This window comes from Pelobates fuscus, chromosome 3 (genome assembly GCF_036172605.1).
Source record: "Pelobates fuscus isolate aPelFus1 chromosome 3, aPelFus1.pri, whole genome shotgun sequence".
In the NCBI taxonomy this organism is placed as follows: Eukaryota; Metazoa; Chordata; class Amphibia; order Anura; family Pelobatidae; genus Pelobates; species Pelobates fuscus.
The window spans coordinates 104,293,290-104,308,676 of record NC_086319.1 but is presented as its reverse complement, the minus strand read 5'-3'; the positions used below and the strand labels follow the sequence as shown (position 1 = coordinate 104,308,676).

General features: G+C 35.9%; 1 protein-coding gene across 1 annotated transcript in view; it reads right to left on the bottom strand.

Annotated features, from left to right (window-relative positions):
* Positions 1 to 15,387, bottom strand: part of KCTD16 (potassium channel tetramerization domain containing 16) — a 315,484-nt gene that overhangs the window by 23,236 nt on the left and 276,861 nt on the right. The gene's annotated exons all lie outside the window — the stretch shown is intronic.

The window sequence follows — 15,387 nt, the reverse complement described above, 5'->3', positions numbered from 1 at the left end:
TGGCCTAGGTTGTGGAAGGAAAGCTCATTGATCAGGAATCTGGCCTTCCTGGCGTTCTTTCCGGTGGTAGTGGCAGTGTCCCTGTGGGGCGAGGAACTCGCGAACAAGAAGGTGATTTTTCACTCAGATAATATGGCAGTGGTACAGGCGATAAATAGTATTTCGGCCTCGTCGCTCCCCGTGGTACGGTTATTGAGACACCTAGTTCTGCTTTGTATGTCATGGAATATTGTGTTCAGGGCTAAGCATGTTCCGGGCTTGTTGAATGTTGTTGCTGATGCTCTGTCTCGTTCACAGTGGGAACGTTTTCGGGAGGCGGCACCGGGAGCACAGGATACGGGTCAGGCATGCCCGGCAGAAATATGGCGGCTCGGGACGTCGTGCTTGGGGATTTTATAAGGAGTTCCCTAGCACCTGGAACATGGGCGGCGTACACCAAGGTGTGGTATGAATGGGAGGAGATGGTAGTGCAGACAGGAGGGGCGAACTCCGCTGCAGGTAGGTTTGACACACTGTTATGGTTGTTGTGTCGGTTGTTAGCAGGCGGGGCCTCGCCCTCCAAGGTGGACCGTTATATGTCAGCATTAGCGTTTTGGTTTAAGTTTAATGGATGGGAGGATCTTACCAAGAATTTTTTGGTGAAACAAGCCTTGCGTGGCTTTCGTAAAGGGAAAAGGGCCGTAGAAACGAGAAGGCCGGTGTCGTTTGCCGTCCTGCAAGGGCTGGTGGGGGGGTTGCGCGATGTGTGCGCATCACCGTTTGAAGTGGTCTTGTTTGCGGTAGCTTTTGTTTGGGCCTTCTTCGGGGCGTTCCGCATCGGTGAACTAGTCAGCACTAATAAGTTCGGAGTTAACGGGCTCAGGTTTGAGGATGTAGTCATTGGACAGGACAAAGTCGAGATTCAACTGAGGCGCTCCAAGACGGATGTTTTTGGGAGAGGTAAGAAGATAGTATTGTTCTCGTTGCCAGGGTCGGAAGTCTGCCCGGTGGCGTGCGGGCACAAGTACCTAGGCATTCGCCCGGGAGGTTTGGGATGCTTTTTCGTCCACAAGGACGGTTTTGCGCTGTCACGCTTCCAATTTGTCAGGGTATTCCACATGGGGCTCCATCCCATGCAGTTTTGAACACATTCGTTTCGCATAGGGGCGGCAATGGAGGCTGCACGACTGGGACTTGGGGACGAGCGGATTAAACAGATAGGTCAGTGGGAGTCCACGCGTTTTCGCTCGTACGTGCGAACAGATAGGTTGGTGTAATGGGGCTATGGGATGGTTGTGGGTTTTTTTCCATGCTCTGCAAGTTAATTGATTGTGTTTCTTTATAGGTCTGGTTGCCTGGTTGGTGGGTCACTCTTATGTTTATTGGGCGCAGAAGAGGGCCGCAGTTCAGAGGAATGGATCACAGCTGGGCTTCCTTCTGGAAACGGTGGAGTTACAGTGGTTTGGATTTTGTGGTTTCAGCTGGGAGAGCATTAGTGGAGAGATTTTTGGGAGAATGTCGGGGGGGGCCTCCCCGGACATAATACTTATCCACGGTGGGGGTAATGATTTGGGTTTGATTCCACAGAGGGAGCTAATTAGGAGAATGAAGCGGGATTTGGATCGGCTACGGGAGCTGGTTCCTGGAGTGGTTGTGGTATGGTCTGAGATGGTGCCGAGGTTTAATTGGAGACACGCCAGGGACCCAGCTGCTGTGGCGCGATGTCGGGGTAAGGTGAATAAGGCTATGTCAGTTTTCGTTCGGAGGTCAGGCGGGGTCCCGGTGCGGCATTGGGAATTAGAGGGTATGTTGCCGGGGTACTTTCGCAAGGATGGGGTTCACCTTTCCGAAGTGGGGTGCGACTTGCTAAATTTAGGTTTTCAGGAGGGTATAGCACGGGCCCTATTTCTGTGTGGTGGGGGGCGCTCGAGACGTTAAGGTATCAAGTCTCGGGCTGTGGCGGGATAGGGCTAGGGTAATTGGGATGGAAGAGGAGTAGCAAGTGGCTAGGCTAAGGTTAGGCTGAATTAGGCCAGAGTTGTAAGTGGTCTGTTGGTTCGAGCTCATCGGTGGCTCCTAACCTGGTGGTGTAGGGGTGTCTCGGTACACCCCTACAGTTAAGAAAGTTATGGTTATGGGGCCTCTTTGGTAGGCCGTGTGTTATATATTATGTGTTATTTATATTGTTATATATTGTTTATGGTATGGGGTCATTGCCAGGGGTAATGCTGTACGAAAGGGGGTGGTGGTAAATTATTATTATACAGCAATGACCCCAATTTGTTACCTTGTTTGTTGATTACAATAAAATAAAGCTGTGGACTTTTATATTTCCAACAGAAATTCGGTGTCTGTGTTTTTTGGGGGGTTGTTTAAGGGAAAAATGCCACAAGCCGAATAACGACTGTGCGCATGTCATGTCATATCCTTCCACCTGCAATCTCTTAAATTATGGAAACACAAGGAAAAAGGTCAGTGCCTGCTTCTTCATTGTAGACCTTTAGCATATCACTGATATCTCATCCACTGTGGACAGTACAACATATTATCGGAAAATTGACTAAATACAGATTTTGGTAAAGAAAGGGATTACAAATAACAACTTTAAGCACTAGTTATTAATGTTAACACTAGGATAGAAAAAAAAAAACGATATACTTCCTAAATCACAAGGCAAAAAAAATAAAAAAAATAAATAAATATATATATATATATATATATATATATACCCAAATAGGGAAAATGTTACATAATACATTAAAGTGAAGCTATCAATCAGAAGGGTATGAGATATTGCAGGAAAATTAGATTTTAGGTATCATCCAAGTTTATTTCCACTTGTATTTTCCTTTACTGTCATATTTAATGTTTATAAATTAGATTTTTTTTTTATATTTCAGAAACTAGTACATTCAAAAATGGCATTTGTCCCAGATTATTAAGCATGTACTTGATGTCTGTCATTTAGAGAATATGTTCACTCCACATTAAAAAGGTGATCTAAGACAAATTTATACTCACACGTCAGCATTGAACTAAAGGGAACTTTACAAACAGGACTGTTAATGATGTGTGATAGCACTGCTGATTGTGAGCACGTAACATCAAATGTGAAAACTGCAAGTCTCTGGGATTTACTCTAAGAGCTCAAACCATTATTTGCAACAAAAGATAACACATCAAAGCCAGCGATTTCATTACAAGATAGTAATGTTCTACATACTAGGGCCAGTACCTTTCAAGATTCCATTTCTAAGGAAAGAGAATCGCCAGGCTTGGGCAAATAGTATGTACCAGAAAAAGCAAGCAAGTCAACCAACCAAGACAAATTGTTTCTGTTCCATTACATGGTTGGAAACATTACCCATTCTATGAACAAACCAAATTTGCTTTTAATATTATGTGCCTATCTCAAGTCAAAGGCTGAGTCAAGGTTTTGAATATGTTTTTGATTCAGTTCTGTTCAGGTAAGTAAGGGTTGCCAACTAAACACTGTTACTATCATTACTGGACACCCTAGGTGGCCATGTGGAAAGGAGTGAATTTCATTTTTTCATCAGAAAGACAAATAAATTAGTGGAAATTCCAAACAAATAAACAAAGACCTCTTTGGTTTGGTTTATTACAAGGAGGGAGCTACCGGCACGCAGCTCCCTCCTTGAAATATGTAAACTGCCACTTCCTTAGCCCCCCGATGTCCTCCCTCACTTCATGGGGGTAAATATAACCCCCATAATAACATAATGGAGATTAAGTGCTGCAAGATGTAGCCACGGCACTAATCAGATCAGAAATTCATTCATAGGAATGAAATTTCGAACCAACCTAAAAGTACCGAATATTGCCTTAACATGAATGAACAAACTGTTCTTATTCTGTTAGGACGAAATTCAGTGGTTTCGCCTGTGTTCTGTCTAAGTGACAGGACATTCAGGAATACTGACAGGAAGCATCGTGAGATCACGGAGGAAAGGTAAAAATTGTGGGAAAATTGCTTTTACCACAGGAAAGAGAGCACACTTTGTTCCTCCGCTGGTCAAAGCTGGTCAAGAGTAGGAAACCTCCATAAGACAAAGTAGTCCCTACTTTGTCTTATGTTTTAAAGAAAACTAGAGCAGACAGGAAGAAATGAAGAACAGATCCTGAGAGAGGGAGAGAAGACGAATCGATTAAAGAAAGGTAAGTTCGGCATGACAGTGCCACTTTAACTACATATGTTACTTGCTCTCAGCTCAGCCAAGAAGATACAATTTTGAGATCCAAATTCCCTTATTAGGGACTCTATGACTGAATTCTATATGAAAAGTAATACAACTCATTTTCTGTTATCCATACAATCATTAATAACATTTAATGTGTTGGTTTCAAAGGATGCATACAAAATTGTGATGCCTATGCCTAACCTGAACACACTGACCTTGGCAAAATGGTGACATCTTTGAAGTAACTAAGTAACAGTTACAATTAACTATGTATATAGTTTATCATTATACTGGAATATTGCCAGACAGCCTATTAGTTTTTTGTCATGGCTGGGTTCCATTTTTCCAGGTACAGAAAGACATGTCTCCAAGTAAATGAAAAAGTTGCTGTGGTTTCCAAAGACAGTTCCTGATTTAGTTAAAGCAGAATATGTAAACCGTATTTTATAAATAAGTACCCGGATTTGTTCTGTCCATTAACATTCATCTCCGGCCTTCCATCGTCCATGGAAATTATCATTAAAATAACTGTATTAGTGTGTCTGAAAGTTGTGCTTGACTGACTCCATTAGGCCTCGTTCTGTAAGCCAGGCAGCAAGAGTATTATTTAACAGAACTTCATTTATATAGAGGGTTTCTGTTTTCGCTTATTATGCTAAATGTGCTCTCTCTTAATTGGATGTGTCTTTACCATTTCTCTTGATCTAATGTCTACCTATATCCTTCATCATCAGCATTAGAAAATTAGTCAGTTAAAAAAAAACGTAACAATTACTTTGTAAATCACTACAAACTGGTCTTCTGCAGTTTATAGCTAACATAAATAAGGCACTACTCAAGAATAAATACATTGCCCTCATTTGAAATTACTAATAAAATACTGGGGACACCTTCACAAGAAACTCACAGATTTGGTCAAACTTCTGTTGTTTACAACAGAATAAATGTGTTTTGTTTTTTCCTCAGCGTAAGTGGCTAAATAGAACATATTGGGGAATGCTGTATATGTCATAGTAAAATAATATCAAAAACAGTGAAGCTAAGAAACCAACCAGTGATGCATGATCAACTCTTTGCTCAGTTATGCAGTAGCCTCATGACTATAACTAATCTCTAAGTGTGCAATATGGCATTGTAGCCATTATACTCACATATCAATTCTCTGACTGGATCTAATTAGGCCAAGTCTACCTAGTTAGACATCACAAGGTCATAGTTTGCACAAGCAAGCATATCTTCCTGTAGCCTGTACTTTACACAGCATTACAAAACACAAAGATGAATATGTTTTTGCAGAATCAGACACCCCAAAATAGATTAACATAAAACAAACAGTAGGAGGCTTACAGATACGGTCATAGGAAAGTTTGCAATTCTATTTTTTACAGTTATACATTAACATATTTAAATCTGTCCTTGGCTGTTTCATGAGTCTCTTTTACTCGCAATCTTAACTAATAATGTAAAAAAAATCGTAAACAAATAAAAACTACCTTAACCCCTTAACGACCGCTGACGGTTCAGGACCGTCAGCGGTAAAACGTGCGTTTGGACCGCTGACGGTCCTGAACCGTCATAACGGTTTTGGGCTACTTACCTGATCGCCGTCGGTCCCACGGCGGCGATCAGTGCTCCACCCGGTCCAGGGGGGTTGCCTGTCTGCCCAGGCAGTCCCCCTTCGGCAGATCAGGACCCCACGGCCATGTGATCACTCGATCACATGACCGCAATAGGTGTCCATGTGTCTGCCTGCAGGGGGACTGTCTGTGCTGACAGGCAGTCTCCCTGCAAGTAAAAAATCCAAAATAAAGTGTAAAAAAAAAATCTGTGTAAAAAAAAAAAAAATATGTGTATATATATGCTATATATACATGTATTATATCTATATATACCTATATATAATATATGTATATATATCATATATATAATGTCACACTAAGTGTATTTTTATATTTATATATACGTATATAATTATAAAAATACACTTATATTTAAATTACACACGAATATATACAATATATATAATAACTATATATATGGTATATATATATTATTATAAAATACAAATAATATGTTAATAAAAATAAATAACAAAAAATAAAAATAATTTGTAATAATTAAAAAAAAATTATATATATATATTCAGTTTTATTCTAACAGTATTTTGATATTGATATATATATATTTATATCAAAATATACTTAGAATGTAATGATATATATATCTATGTATAAATAAATAAATAAAAATAATACGAAATATACATATGTCCACATACATAATTACATAAATAATTTCATAAATATACACGTAGACGTCAAATATATAAATATGTATATATATTAAAATTCTACGTGCATATTTATGTAATATTTTTACCTAATTAAGTAATTTTAATGATTGCAATTTGAGGGACCTGCCTGCCAACCCAGGCCAAAAGTACAGATAATTTAATTTGCTAGCACTGTGTTTAACCCTGTAACTTTCTATGACACCCTAAATCCTGTACATGGGGGTACTGTTTTACTCGGGAGACTTCGCTGAACACAAATATTAGTGTTTCAAAACAGTAAAACATATCACAGCGATGATATTGTCAGTGAAAGTGAAGTTTTTTGCATTTTTCACACACAAACAGCTCTTTCACTGAGGATATTATTGCTGTGATATATTTTACTGTTCTGATACACTAATATTTGTGTTCAGCGAAGTCTCCTGAGTATAACAGTACCCCACATGTAGAGGTTTTATAGTGTTTGTGAAAGTTACAGGGTCAAATATAAGGCTTGATTTTACTTTTTTTTTTTTATTGAAATTTGTCAGATTGGTTAGGTTGCCTTTGAGAGCGTATGGTAGCCAAGGAATGAGAATTAGCCCCATGATGGCATACCATTTGCGAAAGAAGACAACCCAAGGTATTGCAAATGGGGTATGTTCAGCTTTTTTTAGTAGCCACTTAGTCACAAACACCGGCCAAAGTTAGCGTTTTTTGCATTTTTAACACACAAACAAATATAAATGCTAACTTTGGCCAGTGTTTGTGACTAGGTGGCTACTAAAAAAAACTGGACATACCCCATTTTGAATACCCTGGGTTGTCTACTTTAAAAAATATGTACATGTTAGGTGTGTTTCGGGGATTTATGACAGATAACGGTGTAACAATGTCACTATTGATACATTTAAAATATATATATATTGAAACAGCAATTTCCTACTTGTATTTATAGGCCTATAACTTGCAAAAAAAAGCAATAAAGCATGTAAACACTGGGTGTTTTTAAACTCGGGACAAAATTTTGAATCTATTTAGCAGTTTTTTTCATTAGCTTTTGTAGATAAGTAAAAGATTTTTCAAGTAAAAGTCCAAAAACATGTTTTTTTTTTTATTTTTCACCATATTTTATTATTTTTTTTAAATACAATATATGACATAATATATATACTGGTATGTAAAGAAAGCCCTTCTTGTCGTGAAAAAAACAGTATATAACTTGTATGGGAACCGTAAATGAGAGAGCGGAAAATTACAGCTAAACACAAACACCACAAAAGTGTTAAAACTGCTCTGGTCCTTAACGTACAAACATCGCAAAAACAGGCCGGTCCTGAAGGGGTTAAAGAATATTTGGCTCAAAGTTGAATACTCGCAAACCTCTAAAATCATAACAATTTTCTGAGGATTTCACATCAGTTACAGAGTCATCCATATTTTACTTCTAACAAAAACAGTTAATGCGCCTCTGAAAAATAGAGAGAATGAAGCTAGTTATCATTCTGCGCTCACTACATTAGAATTCAACATCACCAAGATTTACTACCCCTACAGAAAGACTTCATTAAGCAACACAAATGAATAAACACCTGCATGTCAGGTACCATAGATATAAGGGTGACATGAAAATATTAAACAAATGTTCATAGTCAGACAGCAACTGCATACTGTCAACAAGGATATCAATATGTGCAATAAGTTGAAGACAAAGATATAGAAGTTATTTTGAGCAAAAAGAATAATCTGAGGAGACACAAAAAATGTTGCACTTGGTTTATATTTTTTTTATTTTTATTTTTTTAAAGAAAAACAAAATGCTTATTCAATTATGTACTCGGACAGTACAATAGCTCCCTGGTGGCCTTTTTATTAGGAGAGGCCTGTATTAATTAAAGACAGAAGAGGATGTGCTGGAAAGACGGTTCAGTAGTCAAAAAGACACTCCACTACCTAAATGTTTTTCCTTTTTTTTTCTTTAAAAAATCACTGTTAAATACTGGTAGATAGATTAAAAAAGTGTGTTCCTTTCCCCATTATGTATCAATTTATTTGTATCTGCATTCATTCTGAATTGCAGTTGTACTTCTGTTTTACATACAATTGCATATTTCATCATACAATTTACTCTAATGTATGTGGGATTATATGCATATATAAATCCATTAGAGCAGATTTTCAGAATTTGCCATTCACATTTTAGCTGCACATTTGCTACCAAAAACAAACCAAAAACAATAAGCCCTGTATTGATTTTAAATGTATTGGTTTTATACTGTGTTACTTCTGTAGGTTCCGAAAGTTATCATTCAGAACCTTTTTCAAATTATTACAATCGATTATGTGTAAATATTGATAATATATTATAATAATAATAATAAAAATAATAATAATCTATTCCCTTGCCCTTTTCCAGCAATTAATTGCACAAGGTGAACATATAAACAATTGTTATACATAATCATGTTTTTGTGTGTCTTGTTTAAATTAAAGTTTTGCTTTGTTTTGTTTTGTGCTTTGTTATTTCACATGTTAGCTCTTCTTCCTGTGTTAAAAAAAAAGTTTGATGTATAACATCATAACATTCCACAATAACATGATCCAAAATGTCGAACGAATTTTGGTTAAAATTGGTAAATTTTGAAATTATTAACCTACCATTATGTGAAATATTTGATGATTATGCCTGAAATCTAAAACTTGGCGATTTATTTGTGAATGTGAAAATTGATCCGAACTTTTTTTTTATTATTATTATTATTGGTATTTATATAGCGCCAACAAAATCCGTAGGGCTTTACAATATTATAGGAGGGGGAGATTTAACAATAAATGAATAAATAAATGAATGAATACATTATAATTGAACTCGTAGAGAATTTCAAAATATAGGCCAAAATAACAAAAAATTATCTAAATCAATTATGTTTTGAGTTTAGCTGTTTAGGTCTTGAATTTGCAATTCACTTTGAATTTCAGCAAAACTCACTATAGTCATTAACCCTCTTAGTGCTTAGAACACAGATCTCTCTCTCTCTCTCTCTCTCTCTCTCTCTCTCTCTCTCTCTCTCTATATATATATATATATATATATATATATAGTAACATATATAGTATATATGTTACCAATATTCATAATATTCATAAAAAGACTGCTTTCTTTTTCTGACCTAATTTTTTTTATTCGCATAGATGACATATTATTTGACATGTGACCCAGACTTGCTAAAACATAGTTTATTGCATTTTTTGTAGTGTAATAAAAAAAATTAAAAAAAATAAAAACATTTTATTCTAAGACGTAAATGATTTGGAATATTTCTTTCTATGACGCATCTGATGTTGCACAATCGAGACCTACGCTACACAGTACCAACCCTGCAGGGATTTGTCTGTTTACTTCTCTGATAAATATTTCAAGGAGGCACTTTGATCTCAGAAAGTGAAAGCCAAAATGTGTTAGAATGTACCAGATCCTAAATAATGCTGATGCTGATGAGAGAACCATATAAATCCTGTGTCATTCTCTAGGCATCCAATAACTCTGTTTTTTAAATTTAGTATATATACTTAATATATGTGCATATATGATGAGCATGTCATTCATCACTAGTCAAGCCTCAGTAATTTGCTTGATGTATGATGCATATATGAACCCCCTGCGGAAAAAGTGTTACAGGGTATAAACAGCCTCTTATTATTCATATTTTATTATTATTATTATTATTATTATTATTATTATTAGTCTTGTGATTTTGGTATATATAACTTTGATTTGTAAAAACAATTTGATCTGAAGTAGAAAAGGCAAAATCACAAGATAATATGTTTACTAAATTTAGCAGGAAAATACTTGGCATCTGAGCCACTAAACCGCAATTTCTTTATTTATTAATTCTTTATTTCGTTTGCATGTGACTTGTGTATTCAGTTTCAAACAAATTACGATTTAAACAAATTTGGGGTAATCAATTTTTTATCTGTTAAGTCATTCAGAGTTCCAACAACAAAGGATGATGGATAGAAAAAGAAAATTAATTCCCTTTAGGCAACAACCACTAAATGTTGATATTATTCAGAGATCAAGTGAGAATTGACAAATTAAGGAAAAAAAGGAGGGGCAGTACAATTAATTAATATATAATATTTAAATATATATTTTTATTGTCCGTACACTTTTTCCTTCTTCACGTGTTCAGTGAACCAAATAGTGTAAAATTGTGTATAACGAAATATAGCGAAATATATGCCTATTATTTATTTTTCTGCAGTACACTGAATGCCCAATTTTTGGTTTGTCCAAATGTTTTTTTTCCCAAAACCATTGCCTGGACAAATTCTAAAAACAACACATGGACCAATACTGAAATTTTTTTTTGTTTTTTTATTTATTTTTAAAGAACCGATTCGGACTAACCACATGTTTTTTACAACATGCACAAGTCTAATGGCCACATTTTGGTGCAAATTCGTTGATTAGGAAGGCCTATATATTGTTACATTTTGTATATCTTATATATTATTTAGCTCCGTCACTTCTCTAGAATTTTAGTCTATTGAATAAAACATTAAACATCAGCAGGTAGAGTACTAAACCAGGGGCAGTAGTCCGCCCCTAGTGTCAGTAAAGTAGGCAGCTGCCTTCTGGCGACGGTTGCCACACAGCAAGTGCCTGCTCTGCCAGTTCAACTGAACAGACATCGCAGGCAACAGGGATGCACAACCCTGTACTAATATCAGGAGTAACATCAATCTAGCCCTGGTGTCAGTACAGAGGTGAAGAGAGTTGTCCATTTAGTGCACAGACTGATCCCAGCAGCAAGCTACTGGACACTAGGAATCTAATTATAAATCAAATGTGTGTGCATGTGTGTGTGTGTGAATATGAATATGTGTGTATGTGTGTGTATGTGAGTGAAAGTGTTTGAATATCCATAGGTATGCCCCTTCTCGGTCTCTCCTCTCTACCCCTTCTCCTGTCCGCTGCTCGCACACGTACGGCCAACTCATGCTTGCAGGACTTCACGCGGGTGGCTCTATTCCTATGGAATAGCCTGCCTACCACCATCAGACTCTCCCCTAGTCTTGCATCTTTTAAGAAGTGCCTTAAAACTCATCTCTTTAGGAAAGCTTATGGCCTCCCAGAGTAACCTCTACCTTACATACCTGTCTCTTGCTCGCTCCTAAAGAGCAACACTCTACTGTCTCCTCCAGCTTTGCTTCACTCCCACCTTATTTGATTGCTATTTCCTGTCCTACTGTGTTTTATACCCCACCTCCTTTAGCCTGTAAGCTCGTTTGAGCAGGGTCCTCTTAACCTATCATTCCTGTAAGTTTTCTTGTCATCCCCCCCTCCCATAATACTGTAAAGCACTAAATAATCTGTTGGTGCTATATAAATGGCAATAATAATACTACTACTAATAATAATATGTTTGTGTGTATTATTGTGAGTATATAAATGCATGTGTGGATGTATATCAGTGTAAGTGTGTCACATGAATGTTTGTGTGTGTATATATACATGTAAGTGAGTTTATATAAGTGTGCGTGCATATGTTTATAATTTCCCTAGCAAAAAGGTGTTAGGGGCATTGCAGAGAGATACAAAAAAAGAAGAAATCTACAGATCAGCTCAGAAAATTGTGAGTTTAACACCTATATAGTTTTAAAACACTCTCACATAGATCTGACATATTGCACTATTATCTCTAGATACTGTTTTGTGTTTTAAGGTCCTGTTTGATCTGGAATTGCCAATTTTTGACTGTTAATGTCTATGTGTATGTATATATAAGATTATATACTAATTTTGCACCATAAGGGCACTTTAAATATTATATTTTATCTGTGTGGTCGTTTTGGCGCTGTAGATCATTCCTGTTTTTTTTACTATATACATTTCCGCCTTGGGGTGCCAGGTAACAGGTACAACTATGACATTACCTCTAACTTGTGTTAAAGGGACACTATAGTCACTAAACAACTTTAGCTAAATGAAGCAGTTTTTCTTTATAGATCATGCATATGAAGTCTCACTGCTCAATTCTCTGCCATTTAGAAGTTAAATAACTTTTGTTTCAGTTTATGCAACCCTAGACATACCTCCCCTGACTCTGACTGACACAGTCTGCATGGAAACAAAATGGTTTCATTTTCAATCAAATGTAACTTGCTTTGAAAGTTGTATCTCCTGTTCTGTAAATTGAATTTTAATTACATACAGGATGCTCCGGCAGGGTCTAGTAAGCTATAAACAAAGCAGGAGATACGAAATTCTAAATTAAACAGAATTAGCAATAAAGGAAGTGTAAAGGTTAGATGACTTTTAACAGGAAGTGTTTAGGAAGGCTGTTTTGGTGACTATAATAGTGTCCCTTTTGAACCTTTTTTCATGAGATGCTCCCTTTTCTTTTAAATGTATATTAAACATTTCACAAATTACATCATAATCCAGTTCAGATAAGGTAAAACTTTACAAATTAAACTTTACAAATGAAAGGGAGAAATAGAAACATTGTTGCTTTCTCTCTTCTGCAGCAAAGGACTGAGTTTATAGCAATGATTGACAGGGAGCTAAAACAGAGATGCTCAGCTGCAGAATAAAGAGATTTGGATTTCAACTATTAATTCATACTTCACAAATACATATTTGTGAAAACTAGGAATAATTTAGCATAATATAAAAATGACTCTAATTAAGTTAGAGTTCTCCTTTTAGCCTAATAATCTCTATATTATAACAATATGGCTATTCGAGTCAAATGTTTTCAGTATCATTTCAGGAGATTTCTCCAGAGAACACCAATATCTAAAGAGTCACTTTTAAATTAATGCTACATTGTTTAATAATATAGATCTGATTAATTCAATCAGTAAACACTATATATAAATCATTCATGCCTGAGTACGAAGGATAACTAATAGGTATTATCACACCAATATTTTAGACTTCTATTAGGCCATTAGGCAGCATAATTCTAGTATCGTTAAATTAAATTAAATGACTGATAACATAATTCAGCTGTAACAGAAGCACATATCTAGATTAATCACTTGCTAAACTGCTTTCCATAGATTTGTATTTACTGATACTGATACATAGGATTAAGCTTCAAAACTGTTAGCAAGGACATTTGTGATCATTAGCATTTCTACTATCATAATATAGAGAATATTTATTCATGACTGTTATTCTATTTCTTTAAGAATTTATCAATCTTGTAAACTCTGTTTATCCGGGATTAGCATATCAATGAGTCATGAGTGGTTGGTGAAATACTTTGAAGCTTTTTAAAAACACAGTAAAATGGATTATTGCATGTGTTATTTATGCTATAATAAGGACTATGGAAAATTTCAGATTTTAGATATTAATATACTAATACAACAATAGCAATCATAGTCAAATCACTAGAAGCATTGAGATGCCACTGACCCGGGAGCAGTAATTTGGGCTACCCTCCCCAAATCACCAAATTTCCATCTCTGGGTTGCATGAACAGAGAATTTAATGTTGTATTGAGTAAGCATTTCATAGATAGACCGAGAGATGCCAAGTGATTGAATGAGTGGGGTAGTAATGAGAATGTAGGAGATTGCTTTAGACATTGAGCAAGGGGACCAATTTGTGAGGTATCTGGACATAATATGTAGCATAGGGTACAGTATATTTCTGGAGAGCTTTGTAGAAGGACCAGAATTTTAAAATGCATCCCAGGGGATATAGTCAGGCACTCTGTAAATCGAAAGGAGAGTGGAAGTGTTAGAAGAGTGAAGAGCAAGGAACATTTGACTGTGGAGAATCAGAAAATTACACGACCACTTAAGCAGTGATTGCATAGTCAAGATGGGAGAGAATAAATGCGGACACTTTGATTGCATCTCAAGATCGCTCAGAAAGTTTTTCGTAAAGTCTGTTAAATCTCCAGATTCTTTTGTATTTTTAAGGCATCTGTGCTAAAGTATAAAAAATAAAATTTGCATAATATAGCAAATTGGAACTTTTTATTAGTAATTCTAATAGTAAAAAAAAAAATAATAATTATAACGCAGGAACCTTTTTCATTTGATGTTGGATCAGTAGGCAAATAGCATTAATAATGAGTGCATAATAGAAGCTGCATGAATGTGTATACATTGCTTTTTCTTTAAAATGTTGAAACACAGTTACGACACAAAGCTTATACCAGTGTCTTCGATTTGAGAAGTATTTTTCCTCTCATTTGTATTTTTCCAATGTTTGAAATTTTGTATTTTTGTTTGGTTCCTTATTATAGGTATATTTTTAACAGGACTACTACATTTGCTAACGTGTTCCATTTCTATTATATTTATTTGTTTATTTTATTGTATTGTATATTTTAAGATATTTTACGTCCTAAAATATCTTACAAAACATTGACTGATTTTACACATGTAAAAAACATAAAACAAAAGGTAAAATCTGTCTATTGGAAGACAGAGTATTTCAAACGAGCCTGTACTAACCTGATTTCTGCTTCCAAGGGTCCCTAAAACAATATTCTGAAGCCCCTAACACTCACTAGCATGCACAAGCTGTCTCGCTGTCATTCAACACGAACATTCAATGTGTCAATAAAGAGTGGCAAAGCTTAGCTCTCCCCACTGAAGTACAGGAATAAGGGAAATAAATAGACAAAAGAACGATCTTTGGTTCTGGGCTCTGTGGCTGAGTTGCAGTTCTCTAAAATCAAACTTGTCAAACTTTGAAGCAACAATGATTGAGAACAGTCATTTTCTGTCAATTCAAGTCAGTTGTGTGATTAATACTTAAGCTTGCAGTAGTATTCGTGGAAAAAAAAGACTTACTACCATGCAGCCTGGAATACTTCAATAGAATAACCTCAAGGATAACAAATAAAAACAAAACCATACAAAATACAAGATGACAAATTATCATAACAATATAAT